The 27,438-nt window shown below is 46.3% G+C and overlaps 1 protein-coding gene across 3 annotated transcripts in view; it reads left to right on the top strand.

Annotated features, from left to right (window-relative positions):
* The first annotated feature begins 3,185 nt into the window (after positions 1 to 3,185).
* Positions 3,186 to 27,438, top strand: part of LOC139241011 (signal transducer and activator of transcription 5B-like) — a 144,208-nt gene continuing 119,955 nt past the window's right edge. For all 3 annotated transcript variants that reach the window (XM_070869700.1, XM_070869699.1, XM_070869697.1), the window contains exon 1: positions 3,186 to 3,384. The gene's annotated coding sequence lies outside the window, so the exon portion shown is untranslated. The remainder of the gene's footprint in view (positions 3,385 to 27,438) is intronic.

Here is a 27,438-nt window from a genome sequence, read left to right as displayed (position 1 = left end):
GCTGGGTGGCTCGTGGTAATTCAGTCAGTTTATTACAATAACAAGGATTATAGATGTGTTTTGCTGTTAAATGGTTGAACACAAGGGGGTGCTAGAGAAAGAAAGACTTGCATTTATATAGCGCCTTTCACCACCTCGGGATGTCCAAAGACGCTTTACAGCCAATGAAATACTTTTGGAGTGTAGTCACTGTTGTAATGTGGGAATCGCAGCAGTCAATTTGTGCACCGCAAGCTCCCACAAACAGCAGTGTGACAATGACCAGATAATCTGTTTTTGTTATGTTGATTGAAGGATAAATATTGGCCAGGACACCGGGGATAACTCCCCTGCTCTTCTTCGAAATAGTGCCATGGGATCTTTTACGTCCACTTGAGAGAGCAGACGGGGCCTCGGTTTAGCGTCTCATCCAAAAGACGGCACCTCCGACAGTGCAGCTCTCCCTCAGTACTGCCCCTCCGACAGTGCAGCTCTCCCTCAGTACTGCCCCTCCGACAGTGCAGCACTCCCTCAGTACTGTACTGGATTGAGCAGGTAGTGGAATAACATGTAATGTCATGTGATGGAAACATCACAGAGCTTAACTTACTTTCAGTGCTGAGATTTGCCAGTTAAATGCTAATCGCGGTAAACCATCTACTGGAGAATCCATGAGATTATCTTATTCTTCTGTCCCTTTGAAGGTAAAAAAATAACACAGTGCCAGACCAATGAATACAGGCTACATTACTGGGTCAGATTTATGTACAGGTGAACTGATACACATAATATATTAATTCATGTAAATAAAAGCATAAAGACATATCAAGATTACAAAAATACAAAAACACTTACACAATATATGAATCGATTAAACACAAGAAAGTCAGAAATCCTTTGGTAAATTTCTGAAAACAATCTCTGGTGGTAGGTTACCTGGGATTGATTCCTCACAAAGCCCCTATTGGCACATATAGCGGTGAGTCAAATAATTTAATTTGTTTTCCGGATTCAGGTCATGCTGCATTTATTGCCCATCCCTAGTTGCCATGAGAAGGTGGTGATTGGCTGTGTTCTTGAAGCAATTCCTTTTACAACCAAACCACTTGCTAGGTCACTTCAGAGGGCATTCAGCGTTAGTGTGGGACTGGAGTCACATGTGGGCCCTGACTGAAAAGGAGTAGCTCTTTTCCCTGAAGGACATTATTGTACCAGTTGAATTTTTCACAACAAACCGGTGCCATTCTTTTGGTACCAGCCCAGAAATGACCAAAGTTCTAGAATTCAGTTTCACAATTTACCATGGTGGGATTTGAATTCAACTTCTGTCTCTGTCTTCCTAATCCAGCAGTTGATTTCCTCATATTACACATCAGCATGTGAAGAAGCAGGGTGATTGGGGGGGGTGCGGTGGGGGTGGTGGAAACAGATTGTAGTCTGTAGGGGGCAGCAGACCACAGTTAAATAGTAGAGATGTGAAAATGGAGTTTTAGTAATATCTTTGTATTAAATCCCTTCTCTCTTCTCTCTGATATTGCAGTTGGAATTCCCTACCCTGTTCGCTCCACCTTGCTACCTATCGCCCTGTTTTCGAAACCTCCTGAGAACTTTCTTTGTTGACAATGGATTTGATTCCTCGTCTAAGGCTCTCCATTTCCCTCCTCTATTCCTGCCCGATGTCCAATGTGTCCTTTCCCGCCTTATTATAAAAATCTCTGTGATGTCTTTATGCATGTGAGGAGGACTACATAAATGGAAGTTATTGTTGTTAAAAACCCTTCTCTCTGTTCTTATTCCAGTAATTGGATGCTGGAAATCTGAAATAAAAACAGAAAATGCAGGAAATACTCAGCAGGTCAGGCAGCATCTGTGGTAAGAGAAAGAGTTAATGTTTCATGTCGATAACCTTTCATCAGACTCCTTTTGATAATAAATCCCATTGCTAGCATTTCTATGGGGGATACTTTCCATTTTTAAAGAAAACAATATTGACTAAACTTGTCAGGAGCTCACAATAGTTTAGTAAATTATTTAATAAACTGGTGTCAACTGTGGCTCAGTTGGTTGCCTCTGAGTCAGAAGGTTCTGAGGTTCAAGTCCCACTCCAGGAACTTGAGCACAAAATCTAGGCTGACACTCCAGTGCAGTGCTGAGGGAGTGCTGCACTGTCGGAGGAGCAGTACCGAGGGAGCGCTGCACTGTCGGACGGGCAGTACTGAGAGAGTGCCGCACTGTCGAGGGGCAGTATTGAGGGAACGCACACTGTCGGAGGGGCAGTACTGAGGGAGCGCTCCACTGTTGGAGGGGCAGTACTGAGGGAGCGACACACTGTCGAAGGGGCAGTACTGAGGGAGGGCCACACTGTCGAAGGGCAGTACTGAGGAAGCGCCGCACTGTCGGAGGGGCAGTACTGAGGGAGGGCCGCACTGTCGAAGGGGCAGCACTGGGAGTGCCGCACTGTCGGAGGGGCAGTGCTGAGGGAGCGCCGCATTGTCGGAGGGACAGGTTCTGAGGGAGTGCCGCACTGTCGGCGGGTCAGTGTTGAGGGAGCACCGCACTGTTGGAGGAGTGGTACTGAGGGAGCACCGCACTGTTGGAGGGGCGGTACTGAGGGAGGGCCGCACTGTCGGAGGGGCGGTACTGAGGGAGGGCCGCACTGTCGGAGGGGCGGTACTGAGGGAGGGCCACACTGTTGGAGGGGCTGTGTTTTGGATGAGATGGTGAACTGAGGTCCTGTCTGCTCTCTAATATGGAAGTAAAAGATCGCTTGGCATTAATTGAAGAAGCAGAGGGGCGTTCTCCCCAGTGTCTTGAGGCCACTATTTATCCCTCAATCAACATCACTAAAACAGATTATCTGGTCATGATCACATTGATGTTTGTGGGATCTTGCTGTGTGCAAATTGGCTGCCGCGTTTGCTACATTGCAACCTTGTTTGCTGCACGCCAAAGTATATTGATTGGGCGTTTTGGGACGTCCTAAGATGGTTTGAGGCGCTGCAGCAAGTCTTTCTTTTAAAAAGTATTGGTCTTTTAACTTTGCCAACAGATTGTTGACAGCTCTAGGTCAGAGTCTTTGCCACTGTCCTGCTGTTGACAGCTGTGGACTGTTTGTTTTGGGGGGGGGGGTGGTGGTCCAGTGTTGCTGCTGGATTTTCAACCAATCACCAGAAAAGCGAAAACAAACTCTTTTCGCAGGGAGGATCTCGTGCCACACAAGCGGAAACCTCTCGAGCTCCGAGCGGCAGCGCCGTCCACAGTTTCATTTTTTGTCTCAAAATAACAAATATATCGTGAGGCGCGCAGGAAAACCTTGTCTTTTAATCAATTAAGAAGTCTCCGAGTGTAGAATATCGAAATACAGGAATTAAATGGAAAAGGATTCACCTGTGCCTTTGGTGTGAGGTAAGTGGACCAGAGTCGCTCGAATTCGACTTTCACTTTGACTGAAGTGATTAAGTTTATTTCAAGTCTTTTTAATTCACTTCTTTTACTGAATCTAAATAGTTATTTGTAAAAAAAGATGAAAGTTACAGAAGAAAAAACATTTATATTCTAGTTTTTAACCTGACAGCCCTTGTTTGGTGCGGACTGCGGTGAAAAAAATGATATAACATTGTTTTAAAAATGAAACTTTAGTGCAATTCTGAAAGTTTGTTTCGAAGAAAGGAACAAATGAACGTATTTAAGAAATAGTTACACAACTTCAAGGTTGAAGATTTGTTTAAATCAAGGGATTTATGTTATGCTTGTTTATTTTTTCGATATTTTGATGAACAAACTTTTTTTCTGAGTTTTTATTTTTAACTTTCTTCACTGTGTTGAGGCGAGTCGAAGCAGGGAGAAATGTTCATGGATGAGCCAATCGGACAAGCGCTGCAATCGATCACCCAACTCATGGAGCCAATCTTCCGTTCCGATTGGTTGCGCTAAATGCCAATCATGATGGTCACCTATCACAATTCGCCAAACGCGGGACTTAGTGTCACGTTTAACCAATCGTCGCGTCGAGGCTCCAGTAAACACAGGAGGCGATAAACTGGGTGGATTTTTTTCAGTTGTATTGACGGGCACTTCAAAAGCATGCTTGTAGGCCCCTCGTTCACCAGGAATTGCATAATCAAGAGAGTCAGAGGTTTAAAGTAATTAGTCGAAGGATTAGAGAGGAGTTGAGGAGAACCTTTTTCAACCAGAGGGTGGTGGGGGTCTGGAACTCACTGCCTGAAAGGGTGGTAAAGGCAGAAACCCTCACCACATTTAAAAAGTACTTGGATGTGCACTAAAGTGCCGTAACCAAGAGCTGGAAAGTGGGATTAGGCTGGATAGCTCTTTGTCGGCCTCCTTCTGTGCCGTAAACTTCTATGATTCTATAGAAACGGAATGTTTTTCATTATTGTGCTTGTAGGACAAAAAAGAAACTGCTAATGCTTGTCATATATTACATCTTTTTCTTGCATCGTGTAAGGATTTTTCTACTTTCAAATGTTTCCCCTCTCGAGCTGGTGCCTAATACTGGGGTACAGTGCCATGTGTGCTGGTCATCTGTCCTCCAATCCCTTGCCCAAGTCACCATTCTTCATGTGTGAACCTAGACCAGTGTTGTCCAATAGAAATTGCTGAGTAACCACTGGCTATGGTGACACCGTTTTAGCCACATGCACTGATTTTAGTAGAAAATGACTTGCATACACTCACACAATACAGGTAAATGTATTCACACACGTATATTTACTTAACATACAGCTACCATCATTCAGCAACACTACTGACTTACACAGTAACTGTTAGTTGGTTGTTCAACTATACAGGCATCATGGATGAACTCTGTCTTGCCCACATCCATTGTTTACATGCATGCACTTTCCAGCAAGAGTCAGGAGCAGGAACCTGGGTTGATATTCCCCTTCCTAGCCTGAGGCACTGAGGCTGATTGTCGCAGCTCTACTGCAACCCTGGCTGCGATACTAACAAGATGTAATATCCGATCACCTGTGTTATAATATCCATGCTGCATATAATGACAACAAACTTGGAAATACAAAGTATTACAATATCTGATAACTAACTCAGTTTTGCTGAATTGAATTTACAACTCTAACTCCTTACTGACTGCCTGACCCTATGAAAAGTACTGAGCTGTGTTTATTATGAGCAGCAGCAAAATAGAGTATGTCCTAAATAGCTTTATCTCATTTGTATGTGATTGGAATATATTAAAGCCCATCTTGTGTATATAGTGGTTTCAATACACCACTTCCTGTCATTCCTGACTATAATTCACAAGCGTAGCATAATCTATTACTTGTATTATATTAACTTAGAATGGAGATTGGCTAACAGACAGAAAATAAATAGTAGGAATAAACAGGCCAGTTTCGTGTTGGCGGGTTGTAACTAGTGGAGTGCTGCAAGGATAAGTGCTTGCGCTCCAACTATTTACAATCTATATCAATGACTTAGATGAGGATACCGAGTGTAATGTATCCAAGTTTTCTGATTATACAAAGCTCGGCTGGAAAGTAAACTGAGGAGAAGACCAAGTGTCTGCAAAGGGATATAGACGGGTTAAGTGAGGTGGGCAAGAAGGTGGTAGGTGGAGTATAATGTGGGGAAATGTGAAATTATCCACTTTGGTAGGAAGAATAGAAAAGAAGAATATTTTTTAAAAGGTGAAAGACTGGTAAATGTTGGTATGCAGAGGGATTTGGAGGTCCTTGTACACATAACACAGAAAGTAAACATGCAGATACAGCAAGCAATTAGGAAGGCAAATGGTATGTTTGCCTTTATTGCAAGGGGATTGGAGCATAAGGAAGTCTTGCTACAATTATGTTGGGTTTTTGTGAGACCACACCTGTGCACAGTTTTGGTCTCCTTACCTAAGGAAGGATATACTTGCCTTAGAGGGGGTGCAACAAAGGTTCATTAGATTTATTCCTGGGATGAGAGGATTGTCCTATGAGGAGAGATTGAGTAGAATGGGCCTATAATTTCTGGAGTTTAGAAGAATGAGAGGTGATCTCATTGAAATGTATAAAATTCTTAGAGAGCTTGATAGGGTAGATGCTGGGAGGATGTTTCCCCCTGGCTGGAGAGTCTAGAACTAAGGGGCACAGTCTCAGGATAAGGGGTCAGCCATTTGAGTCTGCGATGTATAAGATTATGAGGGGGCTTGACAGGGTGGATGCAGAGAGGATGTTTCCACTGATGGGGGAGACTCGAACTAGAGGGCACGTTCTTAGAATAAGGGACCGCCCATTTAAAACGGAGATGAGGAGAAATTTCTTTCCTCAGGGTTGTGAATCTGGAATTCGCTGCCTCAGAGAGCTGTGGAAGCTGGGACATTGAATAAATTTAAGACAGAAATAGACGGCGATAAGGGGTTATGAGGAGCGGGCAGGGAAGTGGAGCTGAGTCCATGATCAGATCAGCCATGATATTGAATGGCGGAGCAGGCTCGAGGGGCCAAATGGCCTAATCCTGCTCCTATTTCTTATGTTCTTATGAGAAGAAATTTCTTCACTCAGCGGGTGGTGAATCTTTGGCATTCTTTACCCCAGAGGGCTGTGGAGGCTCAGTCGTTGAGTATATTCAAGGCTGAACTCAATAGATTTTTGGATTCTAGGCGAATCAAGGGATATGGGGATCGGGTGGGAAAGTGGAGTTGAGGTAGAAGATCAGCCATGATCTCATTGAATGGAGGAGCAGGTTCGAGGGGCCGTATGGCCTACTCCTGCTCCTAATTCTTATGTTTATTTTTTCCTTGTCTTTTTCCCACCTTTTCCACCATGGTGGTAAAATGCAGTCTTGCAGCCCATTTTTAAAATTTAAAAAGTTGTTCCGCTGCAGCTGGTGCAAATCTACCTCTCTGAGATGGTCCCAGACCCAATGCAGAATGGCAAACTGATGCCAGTTCAGCTTTCCTCACTTCTAATGCAATGTGGAAACCACTTTGCAATGACACAAAATATGAAGTACTGTATCTGAACTATTCTCTTATCAGTTGGTGAAATAAGTCCTGCAGTCACATGATAACATTTCACTTTCATGTTAGGTGGAATTACATCGTATCTACAGCACAGAAACTGGCCATTTGGGCCAACTGATCCGTGCTGGTGTTTATGCTCCACACGGGCCTCCACCCACCCCTCTTCATCTCCCTCTATCAGCATAACCTTCTATTCCTTTCTCCCTCATGTGTTTATTTAGCTTCCCCTTAAATGCATCTGTGCTATTCGCCTCAACCACTCCCTGTGGCAGCGAGTTCCACATTCTCACCACTCTCTGGGTAAAGAAGTTTCTCCTGAATTCCCTGTTGGATTTATTAGTGACTATCTTGTATTTATGGTCCCTAGTTCTGGTCTCCCCCACAAGTGGGAACATCTTCTCTACGTCTACCCCTATCAAACTCCTTCATAATTTTAAAGACCTCTATCAGGTCACCACTCAGCCTTCCCTTTTCTAGAGAAAAGAGCCCAGCCTATTCAATCTTTCCTGATGGGTATAACCTCTCACTTCTGGTATAATTCTTGTAAATCTTTTTGCACCTTCTCCAGTGCCTCTATATCCTTTTTAAAATATGGAGACCTGAACTGGTCTAACCAAGGTTCTATATAAGTTTAACATAACTTCTCTGCTTTTCAATTCTATCCCTCTGGAAATGAACCCGAGTGCTTTGTTTGCTTTTTTATGGCCTTATTAACCCATGTTGTTACTTTGAATGAATTGTGTATCCCTAGATCCTGCTCATGGAGTAGAATATCATTGCTCAATAATCATTTGATTTGATTAGGGAAAAACTGTCTGCTTGTCCACTCTTGCACTTTATGATGTCCTCTCGGCCCCTGGATATTTTACACCGATGATACTACAGCATAGACAAGAAAGGGAGCATGTGTTATCAGAGTCAAATCATCTCTTCGATCCATTTTCCATTAGTCTTTATGTCCTGGGATTCATAATGGCAGAGATTGGTAATGAAGAATATATTGTGTGTTTTTCATGGTTAATCTGTGCATTTCTGCTTCCAAATTTGAATTGAATGCAATGAATAGCAAATATCAGATCCCCATTGTTTATGTCTCTTTAATACATATCCAAATAGAGGGCTTAATGGCTGTTTCAGGACCTTATTCAAAAATTGAGCTGCCTTGAACACAGCCGGTGTGAGGCCTGCTGTGTTTAAGATATCCATCTAACCGGTGGTCCTTCAAGGGACCGGATGCATCCTCAGCTTGCCGCTTTAGTTTTAAATGAGGTCTGAGGCCCAATGTTGAGTGGGTCTCGGGCCTACCCATTCTAGTGCAGGGCTTGTTCCTTGTGCCCAGTTCATGTCAACAAGCTGGCACAAAGACGTTTCTAGGCCTGTATGGTTAGCTCACCAGCATCTAAACACTGACCAACACATTGGTGACTGAGGCTGAGCAAAGCAAGTTGCTTAAAAGCTCCCAGTTATGATGATCAGCATGGCCTCTGACTCACCAATATTCTGCTCAGCACCCTGAAATGTTGCTAAATGTTTTAGGAACATAGGCCATTCGGCCTCTCGAGCCTGCTCTGCCATTCAATTAGATCATGGCTGCCGATTTGTGTCTTAACTCCATCTACCTGCCTTTGCCCCAAATCCCTCAATTCCCTTACCCAACAAAAATCTATTGATCTCTGTCTTAAAAATTTCAATTGTCACCCAGCATCTACTGCCTTTTGGGGCAGAAAGTTCCAGATTTCCACTCCCCTTTGTGTGAAGAAGTGCTGCTTGATTTCACCTCTGAACATCTGGCTCTAATTTTAAGATTGAGCCCACTTGTTCTGGATTTTCCCACCAGAGGAAATAGTTTCTCTGTATCCACCTAATTAAATCCCTTTTTATTATCTTAAACACCTCAATCCGATCACCCCTTAATCTTCTACACTTGAGGGAATACAAGCCTAGTCTATGCAACCTGTTCTCGTAATTTAGCCCCGGTATCATTCTGGTGAATCTGCGCTGCCCCCCTCCAAGGCCAGTATGTCCTTCCTGAGGGGCAGGGCCCAGAACTGAACGCAGTTACTCCAGATGTGGTTTGACCAAGGCTCGACACAATTGAAGCATCACCTCCCCTTTGTATTCCTACCTCTTGAGATAAAAGCCTTTTAAATTATTTTTTGTACTTGTGCACTAGCTTTTCGTGATTTCTATGCATGGATACCCAAATCTCTCTGATTCTCCACAGTTCTTAGCTTCTCACCATTCAGAAAATCATCTGATCTATCTTTCTTGGGTCCAAAGTGGATGACCTCGTATCTCCCCCACACTAAACTCCATCTGCCACAGTTTTGCCCACTCACTTAATCTATTAATGTTCCTTTATAACTTCCTGCTCCCATCTACACTATTTACTGTGCCACCAACTTAGTGTCCTGATGTAGCCCGCCGCTCTTTGGCCTCAGGAATGCTGGCAGCAGTCCATGGGTCGGCGCTTGGAGGGAGGGAGGGGATGCAATGCAGAGGCAGGACGATGCCAGGCCGGCAGCTGCTGTATTTTTTTTTGTGGAGCCAGCGCGATGATTGGAACACCAGTACACGTGAGTGAAGTGTTCATGTCGCAAACTCTGCTCATGTGATCCTTAAAATTGCAATTGAAGTCCTAGCTATGTCATTAGGACCCCAACATGCATGGAAAAGAGTCGATCGCTTGTTCCAGGCAGACGCTTCAGCAGTCAGCCCCTGTCAAAGTTACAGCAGTCCGATCGTCTGAGTTAACGGCACAGTAAGGCTACTGGCCCCATTTTTAGGCCCTTACCACCCAGCTAATGCTGAATTTCCTAAGTGTAAATTGGTCCCTCTGTCTGCTATCTCTGATCCAATTACCAACCCATGTCACAAGGTTACCTCCATTCCCAAGCACTTTCATTTTTCCCCATAATCTCTTGTGCGGAACCTTATCAAATGCCTTCTTGAAGTCCATATTGGCAACAGCCATAGACGCTCCGCGATCCACCGCCAGTGACCTGTTCTATGGAGCGTCCTCCTCTGTTTCGACTGCCCCCAAAAGTTCGTCACCATCCTCCGCTTGCTCCACGACGACATGCAAGCCGTTAGCCTGACCAACGGATCCATTACGGACCCAGTCCACATCTGGACCGGGGTCAAGCAGGGCTGCGTCATCGCGCCAACCCTCTTCTCAATCTTCCTTGCTGCAGTGCTCCACCTCACACTCAACAAGCTCACCGCTGGAGTGGAACTAAACTACAGAACCAGTGGGAAACTGTTCAACCTTCATGTCTCCAGGCCAGATGCAAGACCATCCCATCCTCTGTCGTCGAGTTACAGTACGCGGACGATGCATACATCTGCGCACATTCAGAGACTGAACTCCAAGTCATAGTCAACATCTTCAGTGAGGCGTACGAAAGCATGGGCCTTACACTAAACATCCGTAAGACAAAGGTCCTTCACCAGCCTGACCCCGCCACACAGCACTAACTCCGCCCCCCGGTCATCAAGATCCACGGCACAGCCCTGGACAACGTGGACCTCCTTCCATAGCTTGGGAGCCTATTATTAACCAGGGCAGACATCGACGACAAGATTCAACACCGCCGCCAGTGCAGCCTTCGGCCGCCTGAGGAAAAGTGTGTTTGAAGATCAGGCCCTCAAATCTGGCACCAAGCTCCTGGTCTACGGGGCTGTAGTCCATATTGGCAAGAGCCATAGATGCTCCGCGATCCACCACGGAGCGTCCTCCGTTTCGACTGCCCCCAAAAGTTCGTCACCATCTGCGCACATTCAGAGACTGATCCGTTCGTCACCATCCTTCGCCTGCAAAAGCTTCTATAGATATGTGAAGAAAAAAGATTAGTGAAGACAGACGTAGGTCCCTTGCAGTCAGAGTCAGGTGAATTTATAATGGGGAACAAAGAAATGGCAGACCAGTTGAACAGATACTTTGGTTCTGTCTTCACAAAGGAAGACACAAATAACCTTCCGGAAGTACTAGGGGACCGAGGGTCTAGTGAGAAGGAGGAACTGAAGGATATCCTTATTGGGCGGGAAATTGTGTTAGGGAAATTGATGAGATTGAAGGCCGATAAATCCCCGGGGCCTGATAGTCTGCATCCCAGAGTACTTAAGGAAGTAGCCCTAGAAATAGTGGATGCATTGGTGATCAGTTTCCAACAGTCTATCGATTCTGGATCAGTTCCTATGGACTGGAGGGTAGCTAATGTAACACCACTTTTTAAAAAAGGAGGGAGAGAGAAAACGGGTAATTATAGACTGGTTAGCCTGACATCAGTAGTGGGGAAAATGTTGGAATCAATTATTAAAGCTGAAATAACAGCGCATTTGGAAAGCAGTGACAGGATCGGTCCAAGTCAACATGGATTTATGAAAGGGAAATCATGCTTGACAAATATTCGGGAATTTTTTGAGGGTGTAACTAGCAGAGTGGACAAGGGAAAACCAGTGGATGTGGCGTATTTGGACTTTCAAAAGGCTTTTGACAAGGTCCCACATGAGATTGGTGTGCAAAATTAAAGCACATGGTATTGGGGGTAATGTACTGACCTGGATAAAGAACTGGTTGGCAGAGAGTTGGGATAAACAGGTCCTTTTCAGAATGGCAGGCAGTGACTAGTGGGGTGCCGCAGGGCTCAGTGCTGGAACCTCAGCTATTTACAATATACATCAATGATTTGGATGAAGGAATTGAGTGTGATATCTCCAAGTTTGCAGATTAAAAAGTAGGACCTCAAAGGTAGTAATCTCTGCATTACTACCAATGCCACGTGCTAATCAGAGTAGAGGGAGCAGGATAGTTAGAATAAATACATGGCTTGAGCAGTGGTGCAAGAGGGAGTGATTCAAATTGCTGGGACATTGGAACCAGTTCTGGGGGAAGTTGGACCTGTACAAAAGGGACAGTCTGCACTTGAGCAGGACTGGAACTGATGTCCTAGGGGTAACATTTGCTAATGCAGTTTGGGAGTGTTTAAACTAATATGGCAGGGGGATGGGAACCTATGCAGCGAGACAGGGCGAAGTAATATGGAGTCAGAAACAGATGGTAGAAAGGTAAAAAGCAACAGTGGAAGGCTGAGTAAACAAAGGCAAGAAACAAAAAGGGCCACAGTACATCATCATTCTAAAAGGACACAGGGTGTTTAAAAAAACAAGCCTGAAGGCTTTGTGTCTTAATGCAAGGAGTATCCGCAATAAGGTGGATGAATTAACTGTGCAAATAGATGTTAACAGATATGATGTGATTGGGATTACAGAGACGTGGCTCCAGGATGATCAGGGCTGGGAACTCAACATCCAAGGGTATTCAACATTCAGGAAGGATAGAATAAAAGGAAAAGGAGGTGGGGTAGCATTGCTGGTTAAAGAGGAGATTAATGCAATAGTTAGGAAGGACATTAGCTTGGATGATGTGGAATCTATATGGGTAGAGCTGCAGAACACCAAAGGGCAAAAAACGTTAGTGGGAGTTGTGTACAGATTTCCAAACAGTAGTAGTGATGTTGGGGAGGGCGTCAAACAGGAAATTAGGGGTGCATGCAATAAAGGTGCAGCAGTTATAATGGGTGACTTTAATATGCACATAGATTGGGCTAACCAAACTGGAAGCAATATGGTGGAGGAGGATTTCCTGGAGTGCATAAGGGATGGTTTTCTAGACCAATATGTCGAGGAACCAACTAGGGGGGAGGTCACCTTAGACTGGTGTAATGAGAGAGCATTAATTAGCAATCTCATTGTGCGAGGCCCCTTGGGGAAGAGTGACCATAATATGGTGGAATTCTACATTAGGATGGAGAATGAAACAGTTAATTCAGAGACCATGGTCCAGAACTTAAAGAAGGGTAACTTTGAAGGTAGGAGGCGTGAATTGGCTAGGATAGATTGGCGAATTATACTTAAGGGGTTGACAGTGGATGGGCAATGGCAGACATTTAGGGACCGCATGGATGAACTACAACAGTTGTACATCCCTGTCTGGCGTAAAAATAAAAAAGGGAAGGTGGCTCAACCGTGGCTATCAAGGGAAATCAGGGATAGTATTAAAGCCAAGGAAGTGGCATACAAATTGGTCAGAAATAGCAACGAACCCGGGGACTGGGAGAAATTTAGAACTCAGCAGAGGAGGACAAAGGGTTTGATTAGGGCAGGGAAAATAGAGTACGAGAGGAAGCTTGCCGGGAGCATTAAGACGGACTGCAAAAGCTTCTATAGATATGTAAAGAGAAAAAGGTTAGTAAAGACAAATGTAGGTCCCCTGCAGTCAGAATCAGGGGAAGTCATAACGGGGAACAAAGAAATGGCAGACCAGTTGAACAAGTACTTTGGTTCGGTATTCACTAAGGAGGACACAAACAACCTTCCGGATATAAAAGGGGTCAGAGTCTAGTAAGAAGGAGGAACTGAGGGAAATCCTGATTAGTCGGGAAATTGTGTTGGGGAAATTGATGGGATTGAAGGCCGATAAATCCCCAGGGCCTGATGGACTGCATCTCAGAGTACTTAAGGAGGTGGCCTTGGAAATAGCTGATGCATTGACAGTCATTTTCCAACATTCCATAGACTCTGGATCAGTTCCTATCGAGTGGAGGGTAGCCAATGTAACCCCACTTTTTAAAAAAGGAAGGAGAGAGAAAACAGGGAATTATAGACCGGTCAGCCTGACATCGGTAGTGGGTAAAATGATGGAATCAATTATTAAGGATGTCATAGTAGCGCATTTGGAAAGAGGTGACATGATAGGTCCAAGTCAGCATGGATTTGTGAAAGGGAAATCATGCTTGACAAATCTTCTGGAATTTTTTGAGGATGTTTCCAGTAGAGTGGACAAGGGAGAACCAGTTGATGTAGTGTATTTGGACTTTCAGAAGGCTTTCGACAAGGTCCCACACAAGAGATTAATGTGCAAAGTTAAAGCACATGGGATTGGGGGTAGTGTGCTGACGTGGATTGAGAACTGGTTGTCAGACAGGAAGCAAAGAGTAGGAGTAAATGGGTACTTTTCAGAATGGCAGACAGTGACTAGTGGGGTACCGCAAGGTTCTGTGCTGGGGCCCCAGATGTTTCCATTGTACTTTAATGATTTAGACGAGGGGATTAAATGTAGTATCTCCAAATTTGCAAATGACACTAAGTTGGGTGGCAGTGTGAGCTGCGAGGAGGATACTATGAGGCTGCAGAGTGACTTGGATAGGTTAGGTGAGTGGGCAAATGCATGGCAGATGAAGTATAATGTGGATAAATGTGAGATTATCCACTTTGCTGGTAAAAACAGCGAGACAGACTATTATCTGAATGGCGACAGATTAGGAAAAGGGGAGGTGCAACGAGACCTGGGTGTCATGGTACATCAGTCATTGAAGGTTGGCATGCAGGCACAGCAGGTGGTGAAGAAGGCAAATGGCATGTTGGCCTTCATAGCGAGGGGATTTGAGTACAGGGGCAGGGAGGTGTTACTACAGTTGTACAGGGCCTTGGTGAGGCCACACCTGGAGTATTATGTACAGTTTTGGTCGTCTAACTTGAGGAAGGATATTCTTGCTATTGAGGGAGTGCAGCGAAGGTTCACCAGACTGATTCCCGGGATGGCGGGACTGACATATCAAGAAAGACTGGATCAACTGGGCTTGTATTCACTGGAGTTCAGAAGAATGAGAGGGGATCTCATAGAAACGTTTAAAATTCTGATGGGTTTAGACAGGTTAGATGCAGGAAGAATGTTCCCAATGTTGGGGAAGTCCAGAAGCAGGGGTCATAGTCTAAGGATAATGGGTAAGCCATTTAGGACTGAGATGAGGAGAAACTTCTTCACCCAGAGAGTGGTGAACCTGTGGAATTCTCTACCACAGAAAGTTGTTGAGGCCAATTCACTAAATATATTCAAAAAGGAGTTAGATGTAGTCCTTACTACTAGGGGGATGAAGCGGTATGGCGAGAAAGCAGGAATGGGGTACTGAAGTTGCATGTTCAGACATGAACTCATTGAATGGCGGTGCAGGCTCGAAGGGCCGAATGGCCTACTCCTGCACCTATTTTCTACGTTTCTATGACACTAAACTGGGTGGCGGTGTGAGCTGTGAGGAGGACGCCAAGATTCTGCAGGGTGACTTGGACAGGTTAGGTCCAATGCATGGGCAAATGCATGGCAGATGCAGTACAATGTGGATAAATGTGAGGTTATCCACTTTGGGGGCAAAAACACGAAGGCAGAATATTATCTGAATGGCGGCAGATTAGGAAAAAGGGAGGTGCAATGAGACCTGGGTGTCATGGTACATTAGTCATTGAAAGTTGGCATGCAGGCGGTGAAGAAGGCAAATGGTATGTCGGCCTTCATAGCTTGGGGTTTTGAGTATAGGAGCAGGTCTTACTGCAGTTGTACAGGGCCTTGGTGAGGCCTCACCTGGAATATTGTGTTCAGTTTTGGTCTCCTAACCTGAGGAAGGATGTTCTTGCTATTTAGGGAGTGCAGCGAAGGTTCACCAGACTGATTCCCGGGATGGCTGGACTGATATGAGGAGTGACTGGATTGACTGGGCTTTTATTCACTGGAGTTTAAAAGGATGAGAGGGTATCTCATAGAAACATATAACATTCTGATGGGACTGGACAGGTTAGATGTAGGAAGAATGTTCCCGATGTTGGGGAAGTCCAGAACAAGGATAAGGGGTAAGCCATTTAGGACTGAGATGAGGATAAACTTCTTCACTCAGAGAGTTGTTAACCTGTGGAATTCCCTCCCGCAGAGAGTTGTTGATGTCAGTTCATTGGATATATTCAAGAGGGAGTTGTATATGGCCCTTATGGCTAAAGGGATCAAGGGGTATGGAGAGAAAGCAGGAAAGGGGTACTGAGGTGAATGATCAGCCATGATCTTATTGAATGGTGGTGCAGGCTCGAGGGGCCGAATGGCCTGCTCCTGCACCTATTTTCTATGTTTCTGTGATACCCGCCCTCCTGTTTGGCTGAGAGATGTGGACCATATACTGTAGACACCTCAAATCGCTGGAGAAATATCACCAGCGATGTCTCCGCAAGATCCTGCAAATCCCCTGGGAGGGCAGCCGCACCAACGTTGGCGTCCTCAACCAGGCCAACATCCCCAGCATCGAAGCACTGACCACACTCGACCAGCTCCGCTGGGCAGGCCACATTGTTCGCATGCTTGACACAAGACTCCTAAAACAAACGTTCTACTGGGAACTCCTACACGGCAAGCGAGCCCAAGGTGGGCAGAGGAAACGTTTCAAGGACACTCTCAAAGCCTCCTTGATAAAATGCAACATCCCCACCGATACCTGGGAGTCCCTGACCAAAGACCATCCTAAGTGGAGGAAGTGCATCCGGGAGGGCGCTGAGCACCTCTAGTCTCGTCGGCGAGAGCATGCAGAAACCAAGCGCAGGCAGCGGAAGGAGCGTGCGGCAAACCTGTCCCACCTGTGACAGGGACTGTTGTTCCCGTATTTGACTGTTCAGTCACCCAAGAACTCATTTTTAGAGTGGAAGCAAGTCTTCCTCGATTTCGAGGGACTGCCTATGATGATGATGATGATGATGACCTGTTCAAAAATTTCAATTCGATTGGTCAGACATGACCTACCCTTCACAAATCTATGCAGACTCTCTTTGATTAGCTCATACTTGTCCAAGTGCTCAGTCACTGTGACCCCGATGATGGATTCCAGTAACTTCCCCACTACTGATAAACTGACGGGTCTGTAGTTTCCTAGTTTCCCTTTCTTAAATAATGGAATTTTGGAATTGCTACACGAAAAAAGACCCAGGTCCATCTCGTTCGCCGTGTACCATCCTGGTATATAGCAATAAATAGGGTTGTTGATTAACCATGGCAATCAAAGTCTCTATCAATTCGTCTGCAACAGACTCTGACATGAGGCGAGGAAACTCCCAGTGGTGGAGCGTTTTGGCAAGGTCACCATTTTCCTCCCACTCACCATATGTCATGTCTCAAATTTCTCTTGTACTGTATCCATTTGCAGTTTTCCAATCCAAATGCAGAATTTAGAGAGTTGTGGAAAATTTTGACTTAACGCACCTGCAATTTCTTCACCTGTTTCTTCCTGGGGTGGAAATCATCAAGTCCCGGAGATTTGTCTTAACTTATTTATATGATGTTAATCTGCCTGTTATTTTAACGCAAGTATTAATTTGTTTATTCTCAATAACACCTCTGTTAAAATAGTTTACAGAGGAGTGCCATCAGAATGCATTGTTTAATTGTTAGCGGTACTAGGTTATTTGGTTGTATTAGTGGAAAGTCTGGTTTAGCAGCTAATAATTAAGAGTTTTGTCAGCGACATTTTGAGTGCAACACTATAGGAGCAGATTGGCTGCCACTGTTATGTGGTATCTTGGCTAACTTCATGAATATGTGTCTTGCCTGAGTGTGTGTGTGGCACACTCCTTACATTGTTATATATTGAAGTGTACAGTAGTTTGGCTACTTCTCACAGCTTCACTTAAACTACCCACAAAAGTTAAAACTTTCAACAACTTGCAATCCTTCAGCACCGTTGACATCACAAGGCGTTTCACAGAAGCGTAATTATAAAAAAATGGACACTGCCGAAAAGCTATCAGGAGGATGAGCAAAGTGATGAGTTTTAAGGTGGGTCTTCAAAGAGGAGAGCGAAAAAGAAAGACTTGCATTTATATAGCACCTTTCGAAGTGTAGTCACTGTTGTAATGTGGGAAACGCGGCAGCCAACTTGCGCACAGCAAATTCCCGCACAGCAAATTCCCACAAACAGCAATGTGATAGTGATAAGAGAAGCAGAATGACCAGATAATCTGTTTTTATGTTGATTGAGGGATAAATATTGGCCAGGACACAGGGGAGAACTCACTGCTCTTCTTTGAAATAGTGCTGTGGGATCTTTTACGTCCATCTGAGAGAGCAAACAGAACCTCGGTTTAATGTCTCATCCGAAAGATGGCATCTCTGACAATGCAGCACTCCCTCAGCACTGCGCTGGTGTGACAGCCTAGATTTATGTGCTCAATTCCCTGGTGGGACTTGGAACCCACAACCTTCCGACTTGGAGGTGTGTGTGCTACCCACTGAGCCACAGCTGACACATGGAGGTGGAACAGTGTAGGTATTGTGCGTGTGAGACTTCTCATTGACTTGTGCCCCTTCATAGGCACATATTTGGTTGTGTGTGTGTGTATATGGGCTGCTTTACCTCCATTTAAAAAATGTGGAGGTAGTGGAGGGATGTCTGAAAGTTATTCCTAAATGTGGTAAGCAGCATTCAGTAAACCATTTCTTAAATAAGATGTAACTTTTCATTGGTCTGGTTTGTGGTTGGAAGTGTCGATTACTTCTCTATTATCCAAGTGAAATATGCATGAGAGTTCCTCCAATGGCTCGGCATATTTATCCAGTGAATACCTGAGCCATGTAGACAACAACTTGCATTTATAAAGCGCCTGTAATGTAGAAAAACATCCCAAAGTACTTCACAGTAGTGTATTTAAAAAAAAAATGACCCAGGAAAGTCCTGTCTGTGCTGTTAGTTGATCCCAGACAGGCAGTGGTAGGGGTGCTACAAATGGCCTTGGTGCTCTGGTTAGGGATGGGAAAATTGTCCCGTGTTCCTGCTCCTGGTCACTATCCATTGATCCCTGCTGGAAAGTGGACATTGTTGAGGGGAGGATAGGATCAGGGTCAGCTGCAGTGACCTTGTGGTTGAATAGCCCACAAGAGTTTCTCTGTTTAGGGAAATGCGTCAATAATGGCCACTTGGGTAAGGTATGGAAGGGCAACTGGTGTCCGTGGAGCTTGTACCCCAACAAGGAGCCAACACCGACAGGACAGAGAGGTGGGGGAAAAACACTACTGAAAGGGAACATTTTCAGAGAATTGTATGTAGAACAGTGAGAGCTGATAGGTGGTCTTGGAACATAAGAAATAGGAGCAGGAGTAGGCCATTTGGCCCCTCGAGCCTGATCTGCCATTCAATAAGATCATGGCTGATCTGATCTTGACCTCAACTCCACTTCCCTGCCCACTCCCCATGACCCTTGACTCCCTTATCATTCAAAAATCTGTCTATCTCCACCTTAAATATATTCAATGACTCTCCACAGCTCTGGGACAGTGAATTCCACAGATTTACAGCCCTCAGAGAAGAAATTCCTCCTCATCTCAGTTTTAAATGGGTGACCCCTTATTCTGAAACTGCCCTCTAGTTCTAGATTCCCCACGAGGGGAAACATCCTCTCTGCATCTACCCTGTCAAGCCCCCTCAGAATCTTGTATGTTTCAATAAGATCACCTCCCATTCTTCTAAACTCCAGTGAGTACAGGCTCAACCTTTCTTCATAAGACAACCCCTTCATCTCTTACTAGCTTGTTCGTGTCTGTGTGTACACTGTTGTGTTGATGGTAGGGAGGCTCTCATAAAGTGCCTTTCACCAAGAACATGCTTGCCCTGTTTCGACATAGCTATTGCTTTTGTTTCTTTCTGTGTTAGCTAACTAGGATAAATTCTGATTTCAGCCCAGCAGACATTTTGACTAGTTTTGTACTGAAAATGCTTTTAATGACAAACCTCAAAATCAAGAACTAACTCTGGAATTTCCCACCTTGTTATGTGATGTGTCACTTCAAACCAGAAAAACCTGACTAACACTGACCACAGACAAAAATCTGACCCTTGCTTTAATGAACTTGTTTCTAGGATTTATTAATAGCTTATAAAACACACACAGCCATTGAAATGACCAATTTTCAGAACTTGCCAACAAGTCTCCTGACTTTGATAACATCACAACATATTTTTTTGATAAGCTAAGGAAACTGGGTTCGTCCATCCCTCCTTCTCCCCTCCCGAAATTGCCACCTTTGCTGGGCTTCAGTTCCATGGGCACATGGTGCCCTCCAGCACCTCACCCAGATGGCCATTATGCCTGCACTTCGACCGTGAGCATCAGTGGGTTATTCAACTATGGATGTCGAGCCTGATTCTGTTGTCGCCTAACATCCATGTGCCTGATGTTTCAGTCGTGTTAAGTCCTTACACAATACCACAAATCCACACGAGGCACGTTCTATGGACAAGGTCACTCCATGACCTGAACCTTTATTCACAGGACCAAGAAGTGATGACCCTGTGTGGGACCTCCCTTTTATATACCTGGATGACCAGGTGAGGAGTGTCTCCCACAAGTTCACCACCTGTGGTCAAGGTGTCCATTTCTTACGTATAATACAGTATTGCAGTGTTGTTACATAAAGGTTACATACATGACATCACCTCCCCCTCAACATCTTATTGGGATCATAGGTTAAGTCTATCGGGTGGTCTGCGCTCTCTCGTGGAGCGCTGCAGTTGGTGCTCTGGTTGTTGAGCCTTGGTATGCGTCTGTCACCTGTGGTGATTCCGGCCTGTCTGGGCTGACCGCAGGGACTGTGCATGCTGCTGAATGTTCTTGTTGCTCGTTCACTGGCGGTGGTGTGAATACCATCTCATGATCTTCCTCAGGTTCCTCAGTGTCCATGCTGAACCTTTTTTTTTTACTTGGTCCAGATGTTTGCGGCATATCTGCTAAGTTTAACCACTATGACCCTATTCCCCTCTTTGTCTAATACAGTACCCTCAAGCCATTTGGGCCCCAAAGTGTGATTTGAGAACAAATACAGGATCATTCATTTCTATACATTTCCCCCTTGAATTTCGGTCATGGTACTCGTTTTGGGACTGGCGCTTGCCCTCAACAATGTCGGACAGGACTGGATGAATGAGGGACAGCCGAGTTTTGAGTGTTCATTTCATGAGTAGCTCCGCGGGCGGGACCCCCGTGAGCGAGTGCGGTCGGGACCTATAGGCCAGCAGGAGGCACGATAGCCGGCATTGAAGGGAGGGTCCTTGAACCCGGAGCATGCCTTGTTTTATGATTTGGACCGCACATTCCGCCTGGCCATTGGAGGCCGGCTTGAACGGTGCTGCCCTGACATGGTTAATGCCATTACCCGACATGAACTCCCGGAATTCGTAGCTTGTGAAACATGAGCCATTATCACTAACGAGGATGTCCGGCAAGCCGTGGGTCGCAAAGACCAGGCACAGACTCTCCACAGTGGTGGATGTCGTGCACGAATTCAAAATGATGCACTCGATCCATTTTGAGTACGCATCAACCACAACGAGAAACATTTTTCCCATGAACGGGCCCGCGTAGTCTACGTGAATGCGTGACCATGGCTGAGCGGGGCCTCCCTGGGGGCATTGCCCAGCTGGGCACACGTTGTGCACCTGCGAACAGTGTTCCAGGTCTGAATCAATTCCTGGCCACCACACATGTGACCGGGCAATGACCCTCATCAGCACGATGCCTGGGTACTCGCTGTGGAGTTCCCTGATGAATGCTTCCCTGCCCTTCTGGGGCATGACTACCCGGCTGCCCCATAGTAGGCAGTCGGCTTGGATGGAGAGCTCACCCATCTGTCTGTGGAACGGTCTGACCTCCTCAGGGCATGCTCCGTGTGCGGGGGCCCAATCCCCAGTCAGGACACATTTCTTAATCAAGGATAGGAGGGGATCTCTCTTGGTCCAGATTTTGATCTGGCGGGCTGTGATGGGGGAGCCTGCGCTGTCAAAGGCTAGCGTGAGAGCCCATCGCTGTATGCAAGCTGATGCGTTGGCATTGACAGCCTTGCTGTCTGACAACAGGGATGTTAGCAGCTTGTGGTCCGTTTCTAATTCGAACCTCCTGCCAAAAAGGTACTGATGCATCTTTTTAACCCGTTAGACACATGCGGGTGCATCCTTCTCAACCATCCCATATCCCCGTTCAGCTTGAGAGAGCGACCTGGAGGCATAAGCCACAGGTTGTAGTTGGCCCTCAGCGTTACCCTGCTGCAATACACACCCAACCCCATAGGACGATGCATCACACGTCACAACCAATTTCTTACGGGGGTCGTACAGGGTCAACAACTTATTTGAACAAAGTAGGTTCCGCGCCCAGTTGAAAGCCCGTTCCTGACAGTCCCCCCAAAACCAATCGCAACCCTTACGCAGGAGCACGTGTAGCGGGCTCCAACAATGTGCTTAAGTTCGGCAGAAAGTTCCCGAAATAGTTCAAGAGTCTCAGAAATGAACGCAACTCCGATGTGTTGCAGGGCCTGGGCGCTCGTAGAATTGCCTCCGTTTTGGATTCGGTGGGCTGAATCCCATCTGCAGCAACCCTCCTGCCCAGGAGCTCAACCTCAGGAGCCAAAAACGCACATTTAGACTTCTTGAGTCGCAGGCCTACCCGGTCCAGTCGGCGTAGCACCACCTCCAGGTTGTGGAGGTGTTCCTCGGTGTCACGACCGGTGATGAGGATGTCGTCCTGAAATACGATCGTTCCCGGAATGGATTTAAGCAGACTTTCCATGTTTCTTTGAAAAATCACGGTCGCTGATCGAATGCCAAACGGACGCCTGTTGTAAACAAACAGTCCCTTGTGCGTGGTGATGGTGGTCAGTAGTTTAGATTCGTCGGCTAGTTCTTGGGTCATATAGGCTGAAGTGAGGTCCAACTTGGTGAACAGCTTGCCGCCTGCCAGCATGGCAGAAAGGTCCACTGCTCTCGGGAGCGGGTATTGGTCTTGTAGGGACACCTGGTTGATAGTGGCCTTGTAGTCGCCACAGATCCTGACCGAGCCATCCGCTTTTAGGACGGGAACGATGGGGCTCGCCCAGTCGCTGAATTCAACGGGCGAGATGATGCCCTCTCTCAGCAACCGGTCCAACTTGCTTTCAATTTTCTCCCACATCACATACGGCACAGCACTGGCTTTGCGGTGCACTGATCTGGCGTCTGGGATGATGTGTATCACTACTTTGGTACCTTTGAACGTCCTGACGCCAGGTTGAAATAGTGATTCAAATTGCTGTAGGACCTGTGAGCATGAACTTCGCTCCACAGATGACATGGCGTGCATATCCCCCCATTTCCAGTTCATCTCGGCTAACCAGCTCCTCCCAGCTAACCAGCTCCTCCCCAACAGTGTGGGACCATTGCCTGGGACAATCCAGAGCGGCAGCCGGTTCACCGATCCATTGTGTGTGCCCGCCAACATTGCACTGCCTAGCACTGGAATGATTTCTTTGGTGTACGTCCATAATTGCGTCTCAATGCGTTCTAGTTTGGGTCTGCTGGCTTTGAGTGGCCACAGCTTTTCGAATTGTTGAACACTCATGAGTGACTGGCTGGCCCCCGTGTCCAGCTCCATAAGTACAGGGATGCCGTTTAAAAGGACTTTCATCATCATGGGTGGCGTTTTGGTATATGAGCTGTGAATGTTTGCCACATGAACCCGCTGAACTTCAGCGTCCATTGATTTGCTCCAAGCGTCGTCCTGCCTCACAGACCCCTCTTCTGGTTCATCTGCCTCGTAAATTAGCCTGGTCGCAGGCTTCCTGCACATTCTGGCTAAATGGCCACTGAGGTTACAACTTCTGCAGACGAACTGTTGAAACCTGCAAGTCCTGGCAGCATGTCTGCCCCCACACCTCCAGCATGAACTGAGATTCCCATTGTTGTGAACAAAAGAGCTGTTACTAGGCATTCCTCGCTGATTGTCCCTTTGACTGCTCTTGAGCACCCTGTTAGTGGGTGTCAATGGCCCCATCCCGGGCCGCATTGTCCACTGGGAGGGCGTAAATGTCCGTGCAGCCTGCCATTGTCTCTGTTGGAGACTTATTCTTGGGTCTATTGCTGCCTGGGGTGTCTCGAGCTGTGTTAGCGTTAGTGTTTTCTCAGAAGAATCACTCAACACTCAGAGTCGGTTCCAATGCTGATGCGGCCTTTATTACGCTTAGCGGGGAGGAAATCACAAGACTGAGTCCAGGCTTCTCTCCACAGAACAAAGGGTTACATTCACTTTTATATGTTTCACAACAGTTACAAACAGTTTACTACAGTTACACAGCCCATCACGGCTGGACACAAGCCAATCACAACGATTATAGATTACATATAGGTTCTTTTAACCCAATAGAATTCCCCTAGTGTCTCGGGAAGCATGTGTTCGTCTCTTGTCAGCTTGGGCTGATTGATGACTTTACAATAGGAGATAGGTTCTCTCACTAGTTCTTTCTTCCTGGGGAATTAATTGGTTTATGGCCTTGAATACGGGAGATGGGTTCTCTCCTCATTATTCTTATCCTGCATCCAAGGCATTCCTATAGTGGGCCTCACAGGGTTATTGCTCGGTCATTGAACATTCAACAGTTCACAGCTTGACTACCATGCCTGGGCAGCCATTTTATGTGTGGCCACTTTGAACTTATATGCGTTTAGATATATCTAGCAGGTGCCTAATGCCTAGTATTCTGGTATATTCTAAAGGTGCCTACCTCCTACAACAAGCTGTCCTTGCCTTCCTGTGGGGCTCTGTGTCGTGTTTATGATATTGACTCCCTGATCCATTTGGAGGCAGAATTGCGCGCGTATATTTTGGTTTCCTCCTCCCCCGCCATAAAAGTCTGAGCCAGCAACGCTGCCGCTTCCAAGGTCAAGTCCTTGGTCTCAATTAGCTTTCTGAAAATCCCAGCATGACCGATGCCCTCAATAAAGAAATCCCTTAGCATCTCCCCCCTGCAGGCGTCTGTGAACTTAGAGGCTGGCCAAGCGCCGGAGGTCAGCAACGAAATCCGGTATGCTCTGTCCTTCCCGACGTCGGTGGGTATAGAATCTGTGTCAGGCCATGTGTATGCTGCTCGCCGGTTTGAGGTGCTCACCGATTAGTTTGCTGAGCTTTTGTCCGCCGGCTTCTTGGGTGTGAGCAGGTCTTTCATGAGCGCGTAAGTCTGGTCAGCAGATGAGCCCTTCGCTTGTCGGCCGCTGCGTCTCCCAGCCAGTCCTTCGTGACAAAACTCTGCTGGAGCCTCTCAATGAAATCGTCCCAGTCCTCACCAACCGTTCATCTGTGCTGCCGGTGGCCATTCTCGTGGGTCATTGATTCCCGTTTCTTGTTGCCAATGTAAAGTCCTTACACAATACCACAAATCCACACGAGGCACATTCTATGGACAAGGTCACTCCATGACCTGAACCTTTATTCACAGGACCAAGAAGTGATGACCCTGCGTGCGACCTCCCTTTTATATACCTGAATGACCAGGTGAGGATTGTCTCCCACAAGTTCATCCCCTGTGGTCAAGGTGTGCATTTCTTACATATATACAGTATTGCAGTGTTGTTACATAAAGATTACATACATGACAAGTAGTTTTAAAAAAAAAACTACAATGCTTTGTCATTGTCAAACAATAAAAAAAAGTGTAGCACAAAGGTCGAACTAAACAAGGCCACCTTTCTAAACAAGTTCTTCCTCGTGCTAACCATGCTGGTCATGTTCAGGAAGGGATGATTTGTGTAGCCTGAAGTCTGACTTCCTCTTGGGTTTTGGGCGATAAATGAGGTCAGTCTGTAAAGCGCACATACGGATGGATCTAAAGCGAATGTTTTTCAACAGGTCCTGCGCTCCTACATTTGAAAAACAAATGTGGGAACAACAGTGTTTGCAGAAAGCATTCTTTTATTGAGAAACCGAGTTAAAGGACAAAGGACCACAGTGCAGGACTGCACCAAGTTAGAAAACAGCAGGAGAAAAGGCAAACTAAATTCAGAAGTTGTGGTTAGTTGATATGAGTCTGGATTGTAAAAGCCAGAGGACTGAAGGACGTGAGGGGTCCCACAGGTTTGTGGTCATGGGAAGGAATGAGTTAAAATAAGAGTCTTGGTTCCAATACAGAGAGGAGGAAGAGTGTGCAGCTGGGCGGCATATTTAGAGATTGAGGAACAAGACAGGAGAGCTCAGAGCAACACTGACCGAGAGAGATAAGGTTATGATTGACGGTGGCTGGCAGTGAGAGAGGAATCGCCTATTGGTTGGCAGATCTTTTCTTGTACCCTGTCCACCAATGCAAGAGAGGTACAGGAAGAACCTCGTTTCCAGCCCCTCTCTCCAAACCCCCTCTGCCCCACCTATCCGGCAAATATGGGAGCTGTACAATGTTCCGTTTTGGACGAACCCTGGCTTTATAGGAAGTTAAGAATTGGCAAAGGGAAAAGAAGTGTTTGATATGAAAGAGGAAACTGAGCAGACACTGTTTATTCTGGATATATTTATTTGTTGAATAATGTGATAACATACTAATCAAAGTAGAGATACATAAAAAAAAAACTTTAAATACTGGGATCTGTTTCTAAATCCATATTAATAACTTGTTTATCATGCAGTTAAGCACTAGTGGCTGTGCTGTCGTGGAAAATGGAGGATAATGGTCAATTTGTGGGCAGCCCTGTTGTGTGTATTCATACCTGCTAGGAGCTGAGTTTAGACTGCTTCAAATCCCATTCATGTAGGACCCTTATAGCCAGTGAAGAAAGAGGAGTCTTTCCTCCTGGCAATTTAGGCTGGATTTCAATCCCGGCCCCAGAGCTTAAAGAACTCTGGCCTAGAAATTGGATTGTGCCCAAATCGGAGAGCGATCCCAGTGCAATGTATGCTGCAAGTGCCCAATGAGGGCAGTGGCAGGACCACGCACAATTGGTCCGCCAGCCTCAATTGTTTATTAGCAGCGAGCTGCGGGCACCAATCACAGTGCCAGAGGCAGGTCGCTGTTCCTGGGAAGAACGAAGATCGGCCGGCTTATGGTAAGCACAGTCTGGGTGGGAGTAGGCAATCAGGAGAAGGGCCGGCAGTGGCTCGCGAATTTAATGTACAGCCAGGAGGAGCACTCCTCCTCCATCCGACTCCACAATAGTGCAAGTTTAAAAGGGAAGGGGTGAGGGCAGAGGTGCAGGAAATGGCACGGACACGGTCGAGGGCCATGTTAACCATGGCGGAGGGGAATCCTCGGTTGAGGAAAAAGGAAGACATGTCGGAGGCACCAGTGTGAAAGGTGGCATCTTCAGAGCAGATGCGACGGAGACGAAGAAATTGGGAGACTGGAATGGAGTCCTTACAGGATGCGGCGTGGGAGGAAGTGTAGTCCAGGTAGCTGTGGGAGTCAGTGGGCTCTCTATTTCCAGCAGTTCTGCTCTCACCCCTTCCCCTCCCTCTCAGAACCACGACAGGGTTCCCCTTGTCCTCACCTTTCACCCCACCAGCCTCCACTTTCAACGGATCATCCTCCGCCATTTCCGCCACCTCCAGCGTGATCCCACCACCAGTCACATCTTCCCCTCCCCTCCCCTCTCAGCATTCCGAAGAGACCACTCCCTCCGCGACACCCTGGTCCATTCCGCAGTCACCCCCAGCACCCCCTCCCCTTCCCACGGCACCTTTCTGTGCAAGCGCAGGAGATGCAACACCTGCCCTTTTACCTCCTCCCTTCCCACTATCCAGGGCCCCAAACACTCCTTCCCAGTGAAACAGCGATTTACTTGTACTTCTTTCAAGTTAGTATACTGTATTCACTGCTCACGGTGTGG

The sequence above is a fragment of the Pristiophorus japonicus genome, chromosome X (genome assembly GCF_044704955.1).
Source record: "Pristiophorus japonicus isolate sPriJap1 chromosome X, sPriJap1.hap1, whole genome shotgun sequence".
Lineage (NCBI taxonomy): Eukaryota > Metazoa > Chordata > Chondrichthyes > Pristiophoridae > Pristiophorus > Pristiophorus japonicus.
Note: the sequence above shows the minus strand (reverse complement) of the source record. Positions and strands in the feature narration are given on the sequence as shown.